This window comes from Anas acuta, chromosome 2 (genome assembly GCF_963932015.1).
Source record: "Anas acuta chromosome 2, bAnaAcu1.1, whole genome shotgun sequence".
Taxonomy (NCBI): domain Eukaryota; kingdom Metazoa; phylum Chordata; class Aves; order Anseriformes; family Anatidae; genus Anas; species Anas acuta.
Window position 1 is genome coordinate 148,359,617 of NC_088980.1, and position 19,546 is coordinate 148,379,162.

General features: G+C 40.5%; 1 long non-coding RNA gene across 1 annotated transcript in view; it reads left to right on the top strand.

The window, feature by feature from the left end:
- LOC137851853 (uncharacterized) overlaps positions 1–19,546 on the top strand; it is a 43,543-nt gene that overhangs the window by 16,345 nt on the left and 7,652 nt on the right. The gene's annotated exons all lie outside the window — the stretch shown is intronic.

Below are 19,546 nucleotides of genomic sequence, written 5' to 3' on the forward strand. Positions count from 1 at the left end.
AGACAGCCCATGGTCCAGCAGTGCTTTCCTTCTTCTTATATGCCCAGATGCTCAGCCAGGCTTGGGATCCAGCTTGGATGGATCAGCTTGGGATGCTGATCCCTTCAAGAACATGTGAGCTTGGAGCCATCCTTGTTTTATTATATAATGGAGACTAAAATACTCATGGTCTTAAGAACACCAACAAACTGCTTTGACATGGTCAGAATAAGGATGACCAATAAACTTGTAAATCATTTTAGGAAGGGAGCTACATTTTCTAAATGTTGCTAGTAAATCAACGTAGGAAGGGAAAAATTTCAACAGGCCTGGATATTGATTAAAAATATCTTTCAGCAAGCCTAAAATGAAATATCCCGAAATATCCTAGAATACCCTAAAATTAAGGGATCTGGAAAACAGTCTAAGAGATTGTATTGTCAATAACAACATACCTAGTGATTGAAGTGCTCAGAAATAATCAGTGCCAGGCCTGAGGGACCTGATAGGGGGTCTAATTTACAATACTGGTAAAAAAAACTACTCATTGAACACCAGGTTACTTTGGATACTCAGAAACCACTCATTCTACTAAACTTACATCATCATGTCTATCAATATCCAATTATTGTCTTAATCTTAACTGTAATTTTCCTTGGGATATGGACCTCGAACACATGTGTAACAGCCCTTTATTCACTTGCCCTTAAAGTTATTTTAGTGAAGTTTCAATATCATAGAATCATAAAATCATAGAATATCCTGAGTTGGAACAGACACACTAGGGTCCTCCAGTCCAAATCCCGGCTCCTTCTCTAAGTTTTAGTTTTATGTCCTTATTCTGTGGTGTCCAAAACTGTACACAGTACTTGAGATGGAGCCGCACCAGACAGCAGAACTGGACAGTCCCTTCCCTCAATTGGCTGGCAGTACTATGCTTGATTTACCTCAGGACATGGTTGGACCTTTTGGCTTCCAGGCCATGATCTTCATTATCATTATCTGGATGCACAATCCTTGGAAGTGCTTAAGGTCTGGTTGGATGGGGCTATGAGCAACTTGCTGTACTGGGAGGTCTCCCTTTCCAGGGCAGGGGGGATTAGTGGGGGGGGGAGTTAGATGATTTTTAAGGTCCCTTCAAAACCAAACCACTCTATGATTCCTTGATTCTTTGATTCTATGATTCTGTAATTCAATGATTTTAAACAATCAGGTTTTGTAGGACAATATGAACAAGTAGAAACCACATAGCAATTGAGACTCACTTTTTGTTGTCATTTCTATGTGATATCCTGGCTAAGAGTTTTGCTCCTTTCTTCTTCCCCTCAGTCATGACATCTGACTGGTGTTTTAATCCATGAATGTTTCTCAAGCTCCCTCAGGCTTTAGAATCCACCACAAGGTCAAGTTCCCTCACTGACCTTTTCTGTAGACAACAGGAGACTGATTCTGCACCATGGAGGCATAACCAGAGTGTAGAAAGCTTCTGGTAACCATTTTAGTGCTAGAAATCAGCACTCTCCAGATAGTTTTAGACAAGAAAATGAGAGAACCTGCCGTCTCCTTCCAATGTTTTCATGTCCTCCATGGAAATCAAGGAATACCTACCTGGTGGGTACCATAAAAGAGACATTTAGGAGGAAGTACAGCCTTGTCTCACTGAAGCAACCTGTGCAGGCAAAATGTAATAACTCATTTTAAGGCTTGGGAACAGGAAGAGCCAATGGTATAGTGAAAAGGGGGAGGGCAGGGAATTGAGAAGTACAGGTTTAGAATCCCTACTGTGGGTGAAAAATTGGAAAACTCGAGCCTGATCTATGTTTTTCCCCACTTCTTTATCTCCTGTGAGTGACTGATCCTCCCAGTGCAACATGCCCTCACTCCTGCAAGCAATCCAGATTTCCCTCTGCCTTCAGACTCTCCAGTCAGAAACAGGAAAGCTTTATTCTCTAGAAGAATAACTTCATATTTGTGCCAGGTGTATATTTATACACTGTTTGAAGGCTTTCACTATCTTGCAAACTCATATTGCTTATCCTTGTCTAGTCAGGTTTTGCTGATTTTGCACCAGCTCAGGCTAGCCTGCAGACCCCAAAATACTCTGTGGAAACCTGTGTGACCTTCAGCATTCTTTTTTGCTGTGTGTCTGCCTTTTGCTATCTCTGCAGATGCTGCATAATGGAGGGAGAAAAACTGGAAAGCTAAACTATAGTGAGGTATCATTGGAAAGTCTAAAGCTATAAATATATAAATAAATAAATCAGAAATTTGCAATGTCAGCTACAGACTTCAAAGGATATTGACATTTTTTAGTGATCATAAAACATGTGATTTCTCTTAAACTTTTGAGAGGTTGTAAAAAGGACTAAGTTAAATTATGGAATCCCTGAAAATTATAAGACAGCTAAGTCAATATTGATGGTATTTGATAAATGTATCTTTGTTCATGAGTAAGGGTCAATGTTTTTCAAATATGGTGTTCAAAAATGATGGAGATGCAGGAATTCTGAGGTGCTTAGTACTTGGGCCTTGAATGACAACTTAATATAAGGAGAAAAAAAAAAAAAAAAAAGTTGCTAGGAATTGGCCCTTAAAAAAATAGATAAATGAATAAATTAGGTTATTTCAGAGCAATAGGTCAATTTCCACTATGCCCAAGTTACTTTTTTTTTTTTTTTTTTTTTTTTTCTTGTAAGAAAACCAAATGTCTTTACAATGTAATTTGCCAACTATCAGCAGCACCCCCCCTACCCTCCCCAAGAAGGCCAGGAAGGCCCCTCCTAAAATTGAGTTGCACATTTGTTTCCTACTTTAGGACTTCTAGACAGCATGCTTGGCACATCTGAGCTGCTGGCAATCAGTGTATACAATAGTAGGATCAACTGCATGATATAAACTTTTATAACCAAAAATTTATATGGGAAAAATTCAAAGCTCTTTAAAACTGATGCTTTGTTTCTATAGGTGCAGCAGGAACTATATATGCAAAATCTGTTGTTATTTTTTCTTGTGTATGATACCTCATCTGTAGATTTATTTTCATTGTAAAAATTGTAGCTTTAGGCTACCTATTACTTTAAGCAGGTAACTTGCCCACTTTGCAGTAAGAATAAGGACTCTGTGCGGTACTTAGAGTCAGCCAGTACCTTCCCCAAATTTCCAGCAGGGTCAGATGTCAGACTGTTTCTTCACTAGGAAAGGTCTCACTGCAATACAAAGAATCAGCCAGACAAATATGGAGGTCAGCCACCAGTGATGACTATTCTGTAATTGTGGAGGGTACTTCAGTGTGACCACTTAGCTCCAACACTGGTTGCACTGACACTACTACAAATGCATATTCTGTAAGGACTATAGGCAGACATTAAGTTAAGGAGAACTAAAGAATACATAGGGCCGCTCCTTGATAGGGAAGGTCTCCTCACAGACAATGACATAGGCAAAGCAGAGACGCTTAACACCTTCTTTGCCTCTGTCTTCAATGCCGATGATGGGCTTCGGGACCCAGGGTGCCCTGAGCTGGAGGACCAGGACGGTGGGGATGCCAAACTCCCAACCGACCCTGAACGTGTGTGGGATTTGCTACTCCACCTGGATCCCTACAAGTCCATGGGTCCGGATGGGATTCATCCCCGGGTGCTGAAAGAGCTGGCGGACATCATCGCAGAACCTCTCTCAATTATTTTTCAACAATCCTGGGAATCTGGATAGGTCCCGGTAGGCTGGAAGCTGGCAAATGTTGTGCCGATTTTCAAGAAGGGTCAGAAAGAAGACCCTAGCAATTACAGGCCTGTCAGTCTCACGTCAGTGCCTGGTAAAATCATGGAGAAGATGGTTCTCGAACTTATTGAGGCGCACCTGGGGGACAAAGCAGTCATTGGTCCCAGCCAGCATGGGTTTGTGAAGGGTAGGTCCTGCCTAACTAACCTGATTTCCTTTTATGATAAGATCACCCGTATGGTGGACCAAGGGAAACCAGCTGATGTGATTTTTTTGGACTTCAGCAAGGCTTTTGACACGGTTTCACATAGGATCCTACTGGACAAAATGTCCACCATACAGCTAAATAAAAACATCATACGATGGGTGAGCAATTGGCTAACGGGCAGGGCCCAAAGGGTTATGGTAAATGGGGCTGCGTCAGGCTGGCGGGCGGTCACCAGTGAGGTCCCTCAAGGCTCCATTTTAGGGCCGGTACTTTTCAATATTTTTATAAACGATCTGGATGTAGGAATAGAAGGTATTTTGAGCAAGTTTGCTGATGTCACCAAACTTGGAGGAGTTGTGGACTCTGTTGAGGGTGGAAAGGCCTTGCAGAGGGATCTGGATAGGTTGGAGAGCTGGGCGATCACCAACCACATGAAGTTCAATAAGAGCAAGTGCCGGGTCCTGCACCTGGGACGGGGAAACCCTAGCTGCACGTACAGACTGGGCGATGAGACGCTGGAGAGCAGCCTAGAAGAGAGGGATCTGGGGGTCGTGGTAGACAGCAAGTTGAATATGAGCCAGCAGTGTGCCCTGGCAGCCAGGAGGGCCAACCATGTCCTGGGGTGCATCAAGCACGGCATCGCTAGTAGGTCGAGGGAGGTGATTGTCCCGCTCTACTCTGCGCTGGTGCGGCCTCACCTCGAGTACTGTGTGCAGTTCTGGGCACCACAGTATAAAAAGGACATGAAACTGTTGGAGAGTGTCCAGAGGAGGGCTACGAAGATGGTGAAAGGCCTGGAGGGGAAGACGTACGAGGAACGGCTGAGGGCACTGGGCCTGTTCAGCCTGGAGAAGAGGAGGCTGAGGGGAGACCTCATCGCAGTCTACAACTTCCTCGTAAGGGGGTGTCGAGAGGCAGGAGACCTTTTCTCCATTAACACCAGCGACAGGACCCGCGGGAACGGGGTTAAGCTGAGGCAGGGGAAATTTAGGCTTGACATCAGGAGGGGGTTCTTCACAGAGAGGGTGGTTGCACACTGGAACAGGCTCCCCAGGGAAGTGGTCACTGCACCGAGCCTGACTGAATTTAAGAAGAGATTGGACTGTGCACTTAGTCACATGGTCTGAACTTTTGGGTAGACCTGTGCGGTGTCAAGAGTTGGACTTGATGATCCTTAAGGGTCCCTTCCAACTCAGGATATTCTATGATTCTATGATTCTATGATTCTACATCTTGGACAGCTGAAGTTTATCAGATGGGTGTTGCCTGTGCTGGTGAGAACCTTAAAAACCGCTTCATGGCATTAAGGAGCAGATGAGGATCACTCTGTTGTAGTCCAGAGCTAAACTTTTCACCAACAGTAGCTTAATAATGGAACAGGGAGTAGGAAAACATGCTGAAATATTTTCTCAGGCTGAATATATAGTAAATATGTGCTTTTGAATATATTTTCTTTTACTTTGTTGGCAGAATCACACTTTGAGTTTTCTCAGAGCTGCGCAGAGATTCCCTCTGTATGCCTTATAGTTCTGAAGCTTAATGTTCAAGTTTTATGACTCTAAAACATAAGACAAAGCATGTCATTGTTTATTCTTTGATGTCCTAAAGCTTCTTATTCTCCAGAGATCTCAACATGCTGTACACACATTAATTAAAGGCCATAGTACTCCTAAATCAGCTGCTATTATTCCCAGTTGATTGATGGAGAATCTGAGATGCAGAGAGATTATACGGCACATTTTCTAATGTGGGAGTATGTGAAATTATATCCACAAATTTATGGTTCAGCAATTAAACAGCAGCAATATGATATTTTTTACATACACTGGAAAACCTCTATGTTCTACTGAACAACATGAAAATTGTTCTTGAGAACCTTATCACAATGCTCTCAAAACTGCAACATCTTTTGGATAAAGGAAAGTTAGACCATGTTAAATACATAACTCTGTAGCATCGAATTTAGATCTAAATCCAAATATTCTCTTGATTTATAGTCGTTCATATTTATTGTTTCAGCTGAAGCTACTAAAAAAAATGGCAACACCCAAAATAATGCAGGCAAAGCTTAGTCTGTCAAGCCAGCAGGTCATATCTGGCAAAGCAAAACCCAAACCAAATACTGCAAGAATAAACAATGCCACAGGTGAGTATGGTGAACTGAGTGACATATCCTTTTGTTGTGTAATGGGAGAAATTATCTGGAAAGATCCTGGTCTCACTTTAGGAGTGAATCATCTTTCTAACCTGCAGGTCATTTCTGTCTTGCTGGAATTAGTAATATGGCTAATTGACAGACTGGATATTAAAATCTGTTTCCAGTGAAATAGTAATGTGAATGAGACATCTGTTGAATCTTTTTGTCCTATTGACTCTTTCTTAAGCTTAAGAGTGTTTAAACTTAATGTTGATGTGTCTATGAAACATTAGTAGATGCAAATATTTGAAAAGTGCCATTTATTCTGAGTTTGTCTCTTTAAGAAGTAAGCATACACCAACGTGAATAGTCATTCTCTTGCTGCTCCTGGACAGGCTTTGCTAGATGAACTGAGTCCCTCAAAGCTGTGGTTCCTAAAGCAAAGACAGCACATTTAACTACTAGGGAAAATGGAAGAATCTGAGAGTGGGCAAATAATCTTAATTGTTTTGGTTGTGTTTCCCTGGATTTGAGGGCTAAAACTGCTGGTCTTGCAAGAAACTCTCATCTTCCAGGTCAGCAGAAATATCCTCAGATATAGCTTCCTGCTGTTTCTCTGGTCCCCTCTTCAAGTCAGAGACACCTAATGTATCACAGTATTATCACCTGAAAACAAAATATTTGAAATAAGCTATATTTAAGCCTATTGTTATTTCATCTTTTTCAGCTTCAGGTCCCAGCCCAGTCTCAGAACTTTTGCTCATTTAGTGAGGATGTGATGACCCTGCGTCTCCCATAGCAGGCTGTTTGGTGCATGCCCTGAAAGCAGTGGATCGGTGCACTCACCTATGGCATTTTTGATGGCTCGGAGACCTCAGAACACCAGACCATCTGCTTTCTTATTGTAAAAGCATTGCTCCAACTGGATAATTTACAAGAGGCTGAGACAGAGTAACATTTATGCGTGGAGGGGAAGCCTGAGTCAGATTTACAACTTCTATTGCAGTCAGCTGAACAAATTAAAAAAAAAAAAAATCTGTTTAAATTTAATAAACAGGATGTAACTTGTTAAGCCTTAAAAAAATACCTACATGTAAGCAAGCCAGTCCTTTGCTGTTATTGCATTGAATTCTATTTTTGGCTTAGCTACTGTCTTGCTCTGTGACCTTGGCATGTCATTTCCCTCCCTTGTCTCTCTGTTCTGCCTCCCACCACTTCTCTGTCTTGCCTACTTATGTTTTCTCTCACTCCCAGTATTCAAGTTTATTTGTTCTGTCAATTGAATCTGTTCTATTATTTGGGGAAGGCTGTTCTCTAAAGCATTTTGTCAGCCAACATTTTCCCTAGAATATCAAAATTGAGAGTAATGGAAAGTAAATAAACACTCACAAAACATTACTTACACAAGGAGCTTGAACCTTATTATACCTGGCTGCATGACAAGTCTGTCAGTCAGTACCACTTATTCCTCCTTGCAGTTGGCTGTGCCACAATGCTCCTCTGAGTCCATTTTTCTGAATCCCAACCTATTGCATATCCTCTGCAGTGACTGATGTTGACCTTAGGGTTTCACATTTAAAACAACCAGAATTTCCTCGGAAGGACATAGGTAACAGTCTGCATTCAGTGTTTGCAAAGACAGAGATCATAAGTCAAGGCAGAGGAGCACCTACAGGAGCTGTTTCTATAGGACACACTTGGGAGACGAGTCTGAAATGTTACCTCTGTGGCTCAGAGTTTCCACCTCTGAGATTTAGTGATTCACAGACCAAAGCTGTTTCCTAAACATGTACTCCAAAGTTATCTTGTTAAGTACCAAGGAAGTGAATCACTTTCCCCTTTTAAAAAGCAGCTGCTATGGGTTAGGGAGGGCATTGTTGTTTTTTATGTTGTTCAGTGCTCAGATACAGGGAGACCTGAATTCAGATCTCTTGAGCCTGACGTGCTGGGGGAAGCTCCTGAGCACCAGGATATTCCCTCTCACCATCACTGTACAGTGATCAGTGTAGTATCAGTGTGCAGAAACAAGGGCCAGGTGCAAAAGACCAGAAATAAAGTGGGAACGAGAGAAGTTGTCTCTGTAACCAACAAACACATGCATTTCTTGTCAGGCAAAAATGATGGGCTCTGGTCTAATTTTCCAAAACAACTCAAGACTCTTTATATGAAGAGACATTAGACACAATTCATAAGCAATGTTGAATTACCTCCTTTTCCCTAAAGGGTTTTTAACTGCTAAAACATAAAAGATGCTTTCTACTATTATTATTGGTGGTGACTTTTTTTTGTTTGTTTGTTTGCTTTTTATTTTTGTTTTAAATAAGTGGTTTTAAAATCTAAGTTCATGTTTTGAGCTAAACTCAAGGATCTTGATATGTCTGAGCAGCTTCTGGGGCCCCATTAACACTTGGTTCATGAACCCAGAATGAGACTAGACTTGTAATAAAGCAGCCAGGCAGAGCAAGATGTGGCATGTGTGGGCACCTTACATATTATACCAACAAGAGAGTAAGTCTCCATGATACCTCAGGAAAAAGAATTGATCAGTCTGGGTGTAAATGCTATAATTCTATCTATGTTTTACTTCAGACTCCTTATTCTTATTTTGGTGTCTGATAATCTGTTACATTGTTTCTGCAAGTGGCCATCACAGATCAGGATGTTGGGTTCTGTCAAAACACAGCACTGAGTCAGGTAGGCACATCAGATGAAAAGCTGTAGGGAAACTGGCCCAGCAGTTCTCATTCCCATGGGAGATCTCCAGGATTCCATATTACTGAGGCTGTGTATGGTTGACGCAAGAGGACCCAGCACAGCTTTCCTGTGCATTGATGTCAGACCTGGCTTGTTTAAAGCTAAGCTAGATGCAGACCACACAAGGTAGTGTGGTTGGAATTTTCTTTGGAATAAGGTGAATAGGTTAGCTATAGCTCATATCTGAATTAAGGTTGGTTCTCCCTAATAACAACAACAACAACAACAGGATTTCACTGTTAGCAGATGGTGGCTGGGACAAGTAGAGGTGCCAACCAGTGCAAAGTACTGGCTGATGTAAAGTACCCAGCTGGGGAGAGATGCTGGGAAAAACACTCTGAGAGAAAGGGTTTCTTGTACAGTGCTACTGTGGTCATAGAATCACAGAATCAGCTAGGTTGGAAAAGACCTTCAAGATCACCAAGTCCAGCCATCATCCTGACCTACTGAGTCGTATCACTAAACTTCATCCCTTAGGGGCACTTCCACATCTGTCTTAAATACCTCCACGGATAGGGATTCCACTGCTTCCCTGGGCAGCCCATTTCAATGTTTGGACACCCTTTCAATTAAAAAAATCTTCCTAATGTCCAATCTAAACCTCTCCTGGTGCAACTTGAGACCATTTCCTCCTGTCTTATCACTTGTCACCCAAGAAAAGACACCAACACCCTCCTCACTGCAACCTCCTTTCAGGTAGTTGTGGAGAGCAATGAGGTCTCCCTTCAGCCTCCTCTTATCCAGACTAGAGAATCCCAGTTTCCCCAGCCGCCCCTCATAAATCTTGTTTTCTGATCCCTTTGCCAGTTCCATTGCTCTTCTCTGCACACGCTTGAGCAACTCAATATCCTTCTTGTAGCTAGGGGCCCAAAACCGAACACAATATTTGAGCTGCACACAAGGGGACAGTCCCTTCTCTGATCCTGCTGGCCACACTATTTCTGATGCAGGTCAGGATGCCATTGGCCTTCTTGGCCACCTGGGCACACTGCTGGTTCATGGTCAGCTGGCCACCAACCAGCGCCTCCAGGTCTTTTTCTGCCAGCTAACTTTCCAGACACTCTTCCCTAGGCCTGTTCCAATGCATGGGGTGGTTGTGACCCAAGTGCAGCATCCAGCTCATACTTTTGTAATATTTTTATACATTGAAGAAGTCTTTTATGGGAATGATTTAGAGTCCTACATGTAGGAAGCCTTTAGCTCTCAACTCAGTGATGTGATCTGCAATAATCCAACATGACTCAGATTTAGATTCTCACAGTTACAATGATAAAATTGAGGACAAAATCCCCAGAAGTAAAATTGGAGAAAAGAGGAAAATCAGTACCAAGAGCTGAGTCTGCTTAATTGAACCATGCCAAATTACATCAGCTGTGGATGTATCACTGTAATGCTTTCCTGTACCTTGTAACCTGCATTCCTGAAAATCTTTGTGAATGTGCTCGTTAGGCTGGTGAGACGGATGTGGTTGATAGCTGTTAGTTCATGCCATATGGATCACAACTGGAGGTTCTGCAACTTGTTAATGACCTGTCTTAGCAACAGTCTGCCTGAAAAGATGAAGAAATGGAATCTCCCTGTATTTGCTGTGCTAAGCTTTGTGTTGGCAAACACTTGCTAACATATGTCACCAGCTTTGAAAAGACATGGTTTATTTATATGTTAATTACTGCAACACTTTGGGGAAAAATATTTGTTGATACAGGAGCTGTGTAAATAGTCAAGCGCTGAAAGTTGTTGCCATTTAAAAATAAATGAGCACTAGCCAGTAAGAATCTACAGAAGTTCACGAAAATATGAAGGGCATCTCCTTGCTTATGGGTCAGTCTAGTCCCACTGAGATCTCTATTAATTTCCATGAGTCGTGAGTTAAGCTGTAACTGTTCCTCATTTAAACATTAAGAAAACTTGAAGTAATCCCTTTTCTGAACTGGTGCACTGCTTTGAAACACTGCACTGTATTTGAACTTAGAAGACAGAGGTTACTTCTGGGCAGCAACGGAGAGAGGAGGGTGTTTAAGTACTGCTGGAAGCAGTGTCAGTGATAAAATACATTGCATCGTTCCTCAGACTCAGAGCCTCATCTGGACATGAAGTGTAGCTGCTTTGAAGGTGTCATTCCTCCTGTGAAATAGAAGCCCAAGGCCTTCACAGATATGATCATTAAAAGTACTTCAATGCTGTTTATAAGAAAATTATGGCACTTCTGCTCTCTGGGAAAGTCACTGGACAACATGTGGAATTTGCCACTCTGAAGTCTCCGTATTAGTCTCTGATGGAAGTGTTTCTCATCCTGCACTCCTGGCAGGAACCTGGGTAATGACATATCAGACATTCTACAGCTGAATTTCTAGGTCATAAAGTACTTCACAGTGAAAATTGTTCTGCCAATGTATTGAATTTTAACAGTGTTGCTATTAGCAATACTATTTACCTTGAGGGCAAACAACAAAAGAAATGATTCTCTTGGATCTACTTGGTGGTTACAAACACCATGGTGTTTACAAAGTAGTTTACAAACTCCCAGTTTTGTTTATGAGTAGTATCACAGGGCTGTGATGATCAAAACTGAGACATACAGCTTTTCTGCACAGATAACTGAGAAACTGCTGAATGCCACACCCTTTCAATGCATAGAGAGAAAAATTGCTTGCCTTGCTAGTCCACGCTGTAAGACCTGAAAACCCCAAATATTCCCAGCTACCAAAAGCACTTTTTTTTTTTTTTTCCCCTAGCTGTTGCATTCACACAAGAGATTAAAGCAAAGTGTGGGAAAGATAAGAAACATCAATAGTCTTTACTAGCTATCTCCTTTAAGTCTGACACTGCAATGTGAGCATTTTCTATAGACTTAAATGATAGTGGTGAAGCTCACTCCATAGGCAGCCTGTACCGCGGGGATAGAACATGAGATACTAAACACATCTGTGTAGGCGATGAAATGGAGATGTCTAGCCACCATGAGCAGGGAAAAGATCACACTATTCATTCTGGTAAATGCTTGAGGTATCAGTTATGCTCATTATATCCTTCAGAAACTATGAAGGGGAGGGAGGTGGGAATGAAGGGACAAAGGGTGAACTTTCACAGCACTGTTAACTGCTTGTCTATCAGTTCTCAGGAAAAGTTATACAAAGGTTGCTGTTACTATTAGGTGTGCCTTACAGGTCAGAGGAGACATGCTGCTTTAGATGTTCTAGGAAGAACGTTACTCCACAGAGCCCAATTTAAGGACAGAAATGTAGACAGCTCAGGGATGATGTTTGGCTTCATTCCTTGCTGTAGAACATCAAAACCTCAATGGTTGGAATTTTTATGGCAGATTGCTGCAGAACTGTTAAATAATTGCAAACCACGTGTAGAAAAAATAACAAGCTTTGTCATTCAGAGACTGCTTCTTCCTGGTAATAGGGAATGGTTCCATAAATGTAAATGTCATCAAGGATGTTATTTTAGATATTTACTGCACACTTGCTAGAGATCTTGCCATGCATGAGTTGGGAGGGAATCATATTTGATCCCCTGTTCACATGGTAAAATTGGAAACCAAAGTTATGAAACCACAATTAGGAGAGCAACGCTGACTGGTTTTGGAAAGAAACACATCCTGCAGATCAGTACTACTGTCAAGAAAAATAAGCTACTGGGTTCTGGAAGTGGCAAGCAGAGAAGGACTCTGCCTTGCTAAGCATGTTTTAGCCTTTGATCATTATCTGTGCAGTTTACACAGGTAGTGATCCCATGCTGATCAACAAAACTATCCTATGACCTGCACACTATTCTGAGAAGTGACAGAAATGCCGAGTTGTCAGGAAACCACACAGGTTAAATAGACATGTTGCTAAAGAATCTATATTCTTGGCGCCACCCAAAGAAAGAGCCATTTCTGATGGTATTCACAACTCACCCCACATCCTGTTTTAAAACAGAGCAGAACACCTGCACAAACTACAACATTTTATTTTTAACCAGATAGTTCAGATTAACCTATTACTGCCACCATTTATTCTATCCCAATGAAACTTGCAATGTCTCTGTGGCTGCCTAAAAAAGCAACCAGCAATGAACAAAACCCAGTGTGACTGTTTATGTGTCAGGTGTTTCAAATATGTAGGGTTTCTGGGTATGGTTGTGCCTTTGGTGTTGCACATATGGGTGTTGCATAATGTGTTGCTACTTTCAGATGTAGCAATTTCTACATTTGCTATTCAGCAATGAACCACAGAAGATTTTACACATCCATGCAATAACTTTATTTTTCATTCTGGGAAAACAGAGGGAAATAAAGGCCTCATAGCTCTAGGCATGTGCCATCTTACTTCTAAGCAGCTGCCAGTAGTGGAAAGCTATGAAGACACTGTAGAAGATGACAGCTACAACTTCTGGATGTAGTTTCCACACATATGTTGTTGTCTCAAGGAAAACAAGGATTTTTTTGACTGGTCACAAAACTCTCCAGAGTGCCACATGTGAATGTTTCTGAGAATTCTCACTTGGACAGATTAATTTCATTTGACCTTTTGTCACATTAAAAGGCCAGGTTCTACAGGAACTCAAGTGCCAAAATCATTTTCAAAGGATAGGATCTATCTATATATTTCACGTCGGTAATTTTTTGTCATTATTTTTACAAAAGCAAAGAAGTTACACCTTCTTTCTCTAGTTTATCCCCCCAATCACAAGTTGAGACTGATTTAGTAAAACCTTACACTATGCATTACCAGCACAACATGATGACTTTTTCTCTCTTTTCTCAGCCTGTTGGAACTCAGTCTCCAAAAATCCTTGGGAAGAAATAATTGAGTAAAAAATATTGCACTTTGTCCTTTCTTTTGTTCTGGACAGTCTCTGATGAATTGTTACCATCCAAGTTTGTGTATTTTGACCTGAACTTCTCCTATGGCAGATTCAAGGCAAATTGGCAACAGTCTGGAGAGGTATTAGAAGAAGGGCCAACACAGCAGCTGTAACCAGGCTGGTGTTCCCTGTGCACTGGTGTTTGGGCTGTATAAAAAAGCTCTGGGAATAAAGACAGAGGACCCTGCAGCCATTTGTTTTCTCATCCTCAGTAATAATACACCTTCCTGGCTTATTTTACAAGGCTCTTTTGTCCCTCAGAATTCCCAGAGATTGCTTCTGCTTCATTTGTCTGCATTCAGTGTTTGAGGAGTAATGGGAAGAGAACACATGTGAGTGTATATGCAGGAACAGCTTTTTTACAGCAGTTGCTTCACAAGGAAGGCCTTGGTTGTAAAATTAACCAGCCTGACCAGGACTGATGTGAGACCACTGGTCCATTATGAAAATGTAACAGGGCATTAAGGAAGATCAAAGGGATGTGAAAAAATGAACTTCAATTACGGTAAAGCTGAGGTTTTTCAGCTGATCGGGATGTTAAACTGAGTTACTTCCTCAGTTAAAATGAGAACACACCCAGTGGTGAGAACAAAATAAACTTGTTTTGATTATTGCTCTCTTCCTTTCACTTTTCAGACTCTCCAGCCTGCCTCTATTGTCCCAGTTAGGGCTGTTGTGTCCTTGCCTAGGAGGCACAGGACTTATTTTTGGCAGTTGTTTCTACTAACTGTCTGGCTTCATAAGGAGCAAAGATACTATCACTGAACTGCAATAAGATCTCTGCATTAGTTTCCTTGCATTATAAGGTGGCAGTGAACAGGGACTCTTCTTAGTTTTCTTTTCTAATTGGCTGACTTATTACTTATATGAAACCAACCTTATTTTAAGCTCGCTCAACGAAAGGCACAGGAACAAAGTTGATGCTCTATGATGACCTTTCTAGTTACTATTGTTAACCATGTCCTGAAAGCATTTCTCTGGCAAATGTCCTTTTCTCTCCTCAGATCAGAAATGCTTTCCTTAGATAATTTAGAGGTGGACTATACCCAGCCTCACACAAGGTTGGGGAACATGTTTTCAAGGAGCCTTTCCCCCTTTGTGTCCTTGGCCAGAGACTGAAATAATTCCACACCTGGAAACAGACTGTCAAAATTTACCTGGAGAATCTGGATTCTCAACTCCAGTTCATGTCTTAGATACCTTTGACAATGTCACTTGAATCTGTACTGCTTAGGCCATGGTGCAGAATGGTGCACTGGAGTCGTTGCAATGCACACTGAGGAGAAACACGCTCATTGCATCTGCTGAAATCATTAGACCATTTTAAAGTCCAATGAGACCACAGAGCAGTGATGCACAAATGAGGTCTCCCACTGTGAGACTTACGTGAGACTTACACAAATTTCTATGGACTAATTTCAGATATTTTGGATTATTTTGAAGATTTGTTGCCTCTACATTGTCTGTATTAATGTACAGAATAACAAAGAGTAATACCAAACAAACAAACAAACAAAAAAAACCATCAAAGTATAAAACTTTAACATGTGCAACTCTTCTTTCCAGAACAGATTTAATTGATCAGTGTTTTGTGTGTAGATAGATGCTGTCCACGATGACTTTAAGGATTTGGCTTTGCTTAGTGAGACCACTACTGTCATCTCCTACGACATGGAAAAGTGACTCTTTGCGTTGCTTTTTTTTTCGTGTTTTGGCACTGAATAAAAGGGAAGGGGCATGTTGGTTTATTTAAGCAAAGTATATCATATATGCTGTAGGCCTAATTGGCATTTTCCCTGATTTGAATTATGCCTTCCACTGTGTGGAGTGGGAGCATAAGGTTTACGTTGGGCCTGTGTATTTTGTGTACATTCATTTTCCCCTGAGGTTTTCTGTCACTCTTTCCTTTTGCTCTTAACTCAGTGATTTCTGGAGTTTTCATTTTAGGAGCAGAATTTAACCCAGTACAGAAGGAAGAACTAACCCATACACAGTTCTTTGCAATACATTGCAGAACCATTCCCTAATGGAAAACAGATTTTTTTTTTTTTTTCCCCTCAACGGTACAAAATTCCTGCTTTTCTCCTTGTGACACTTAAGCTACTAGCTTTTAATATCATTATTCATCCATCTAATGTAACGTGTTTAAAAACTAGATGCCTATAGGATTGCACTCCTAATTAAATTCTTACACTCTCTCAATATTATTTTTTTTTTTCTCTTTGAATATAACATGTATGTAAGAGAAGACAGTCTGCATTTGTGGAAAGGTTTATTTGACACTTGTGTGGTTTTTACTAGCACTTACAAATGCAAAGTCCTGAGGGAATTTTCATGCCATGTTCTTGGATTCAACACCTCTGAATCCTGAGCTTAACCCAAACTGAAAATCTTACAGGTTGGATTCACAGCTGTTGAATATTGATATCTCTTTATTGAATTCTGCAGAGAAGTACTGATTTCCATCAGCTGAGAATGTGTATGTGGCTGAGTATGTCTGAGGGTGCCCATCTGTTTAGCAGCCAGCAGGGGCGGTTCTCTCATCAGTGATCCCAGCCTACAAGATTTGAATCCTGACCCATCCATCAGTGCCCCCAGGGTGATGAGTCTGACAGAACGTAGATTCAGTGGCTGCAGTCTGTTTGTTTTAATATAGTTTTGTTTACTTTGCTTGGCTCTTATTGAGACAATTAGAGTTTAAATTACCTCTCATCTTCCAGGTCAGCCATCAGCGATAAAAGAGTTCTAGTAAAACAATGGGAGAAGATTATATGCTGGCTTCCTCTCTAGGCTCACACAGGGATTAAATGTAAGGTTTTAATTTCCAGAGCTGCTTACAGGATGCTCATAATTTTTAAAAACCACAAGTTTTGACTATCTTTTAGTTTCCCCTTCAACCCAGAGAAAGTTGAACATTAAAGTAAAGATGAAGAATGTAATCAAAATAGGATTTATATCCCAAGAGGTTTTTAAATGTCCTTGTAATATTTAAATAAAGTTGAAATTATCTTTGTTATTCGTGCCAAGCTGTATAATTTCTTTGGCATATCCTGTCCTATGAAATGGGAAGTGGTTTTGCAGACTTCCTTATATTGGGCCTCTGTTTAAAATAGTTTGGGGTATTTTTTTTTTTTTCTTTTCTCCTTTAACTGTGATAAGAGAATGTAAACTCTGTTGACATTCTTCAGCTCTCTGCCTTTTTATCTTCAAGTGAAGCTCTGTTTTTCTTTGAAAGGTAAAAATGTCATCCTTGGATGCGAATACCATTGTGCTTAGACATCTGATCAGACAATATTTTACTGCCAGTAAGTCAAGGGAAAATATGAGCTCTGCACTTAGCAATAAATAAATAAATAAATAAATGAATTAATAAAATAAATAAATAAAGTCTTTAGCTGTGGCTGAAGAAAAACTTACCATAGTATCAAAGAAAGCAGGAACAAGGATTTTGGCAAAAACTCAGAATGATGCACAATAAGAAGTAGGTACTTTTCTTGGATGAGATGCAAAGAAAAGAGCAGAAAAGCAGGACTGAGGCAAGGGGGGGAATATCTTCAGGGGAGGAGAGCTGGGATGTGGTTTTTCCTTGTACATAGCATAAAGCATTTTTATTATCCTAGCTTAATTGCTTTAGACTTGTGAAAATGAACAAAGATTGGATAGTTTAAAAGGGCAGATTCTCCCTTGTATCTTCTCCTTTAGAAAACAAAGCTGTCAATTAACTGAAACACCCACATGGAGAATCTACTTACTGGAGGAGAGCTCTGAGAATAGAATAGAATAGAATAGAATAGAATAGAATAGAATAGAATAGAATAGAATAGAATAGAATAGAATAGAATAGAATAGAATAGAATAGAATAGAATAGAATAGAATAGAATAGAATAGAATAGAATAGAATAGAATAGAATTATATAAAGCTGTCAGAGTTCAGTCTGATACTAACAATAAATTTGCTAACTACCTAGACTGACTCTAGTCCCCAGCAGAAATAGCTTCTTCACAGCAAGTAGGTTATAGCAGCCACCAAAACAACATCTGGAACCTTGAAGACTATAAGCAAAACCCTAATGGTTTACTTCCAGTTTGTCATAGTACCAGTGTCATAGTGTCATATTTTGTTTTCCAGTTTGTTATAGTATCATTTTCATAGTTAAGATTTTGTTTTCCTCTATGCTAGAATCAGGTTGAATCACAGATAACCTAAACTTGGAGTTGTATCATTTAATTTCATTGGCCACATCACCGTATGACAAAAACACCTCTCATCTACTGTTTACTTTACTGGCATAAGTTGAATGCCATCTTGATTGGGTTTGTACCCTGTATCACAAAGTGATTCTACATTATGTCTAGATTCCACTAAGAAAAATACAAAAATACCAACAGAAACCTAAACAGAATATATATTGATTTGGAGATGAGAGGAGGTGAGAGACGGGGGTGGGATAGAGACTCATGCATGCTTGTCAAATTTTGACATTTGATGATAATAAGTTGTTTTCTTTGAAACTCCAATAAGAATGCAAGTTGTCTCAGATCCTATGAGAAAATATCCTTTTCACTGTCAGCAATGAATCAGTTTTCAGTGGTAGCACAGCAACAAGAAGAATCAAGGTGAGGTTCATCCTAGACTTACAAGGAGTTTGCAACCTAAAGAAAATCAATAACCAGACTTCAACTTCCATTAGGGGATATCCTCATTCCAGATTTAATGTAAAATCATATTTGGATTTTCCCCTCTTCCTCTCAACCATCATAAAGATCACCTCAGCCATGCAACTCAGAGAGCAGATTTATCCCTCACTCAATCCAGCAACTTCCTTGCCCTGCTGATGCCAGATACATCAGTGAAGCTCTGAGCATTCCCCAGAACGATCACACATCTCCTGGTGTGCCCAGGAAGACAGACATATTTATCTTAGAGTTTGAACAGCTCCACTGCATCACAAGAAATCCTAATGGTATGGCACTGGCAGGCACAATGCTGTAGTTTGTGGCATGACTATCCAGATCTGGGGAAGATAAGAATAACTCCTGCAGTCAGAAGTGCAAATACTCCCAGGTACAGTGGACTTATCTGAAGATGAGGTAAGTCTTTATTTTCCTCAGTTTCATCTACAGCTGTTTTCCAATACAAAAATTGCAATCCTGTGGTCCAGAGACGGGTTGACCGTATCAATCTCTATCTCCACTGTCAATCAGTCAAATTCCTCAAAGCACTGTCTTAAAATATATATATATTTATTTAAGGAAGAGACAAATACCAGCCTGCTTCATACATATCTCTGCCCATCTCTGCCCCCTCAGTCCTTTGCTTCTCACATTTTACTCTGATCTCTTTCCTTTTTTTTTTTTTTACCACATATTTTCCCTTTGTAGTAAGGAGAAAATATGTTACCTCAAAAAGCCACAACTAATGCCATAGGGAAACTATGAAATTAATGGCTATGACAAATTAACACACTTAATCATGTGGAACCAATAGGGAGTAAGAAAATGGAAATGGAGAAATGGATCTCTCTTATTTCCTACTTCATTGTGAGATATGAGATATGACACTTCCAAAACGTCCTAATGAACTGTGAGAGGAAGAGCTGCAGCCAAGATGAAGCACACAGAAACACAATTCTAAACCACACAAGACAAACTCCACCTAGCCCTCTTCCAGCAGTCACCAACTTGGGAGCTTTCTGAGCTGTTGGTTCTCCAGATAATCATATTTAACATCCAGCAGTGGGTCTTTCCTTTATGTATCAGCCAACCCTCTTTTCAACCTACTCAGAGTGTTGTGCTTCACATCTACAACTGTGATACATGCAGTGCAAGAAGAATGGTTTTTATCTTGTTAGATTTACTACCTGATCATTTTCTGAAGTGCCTTCCAGGC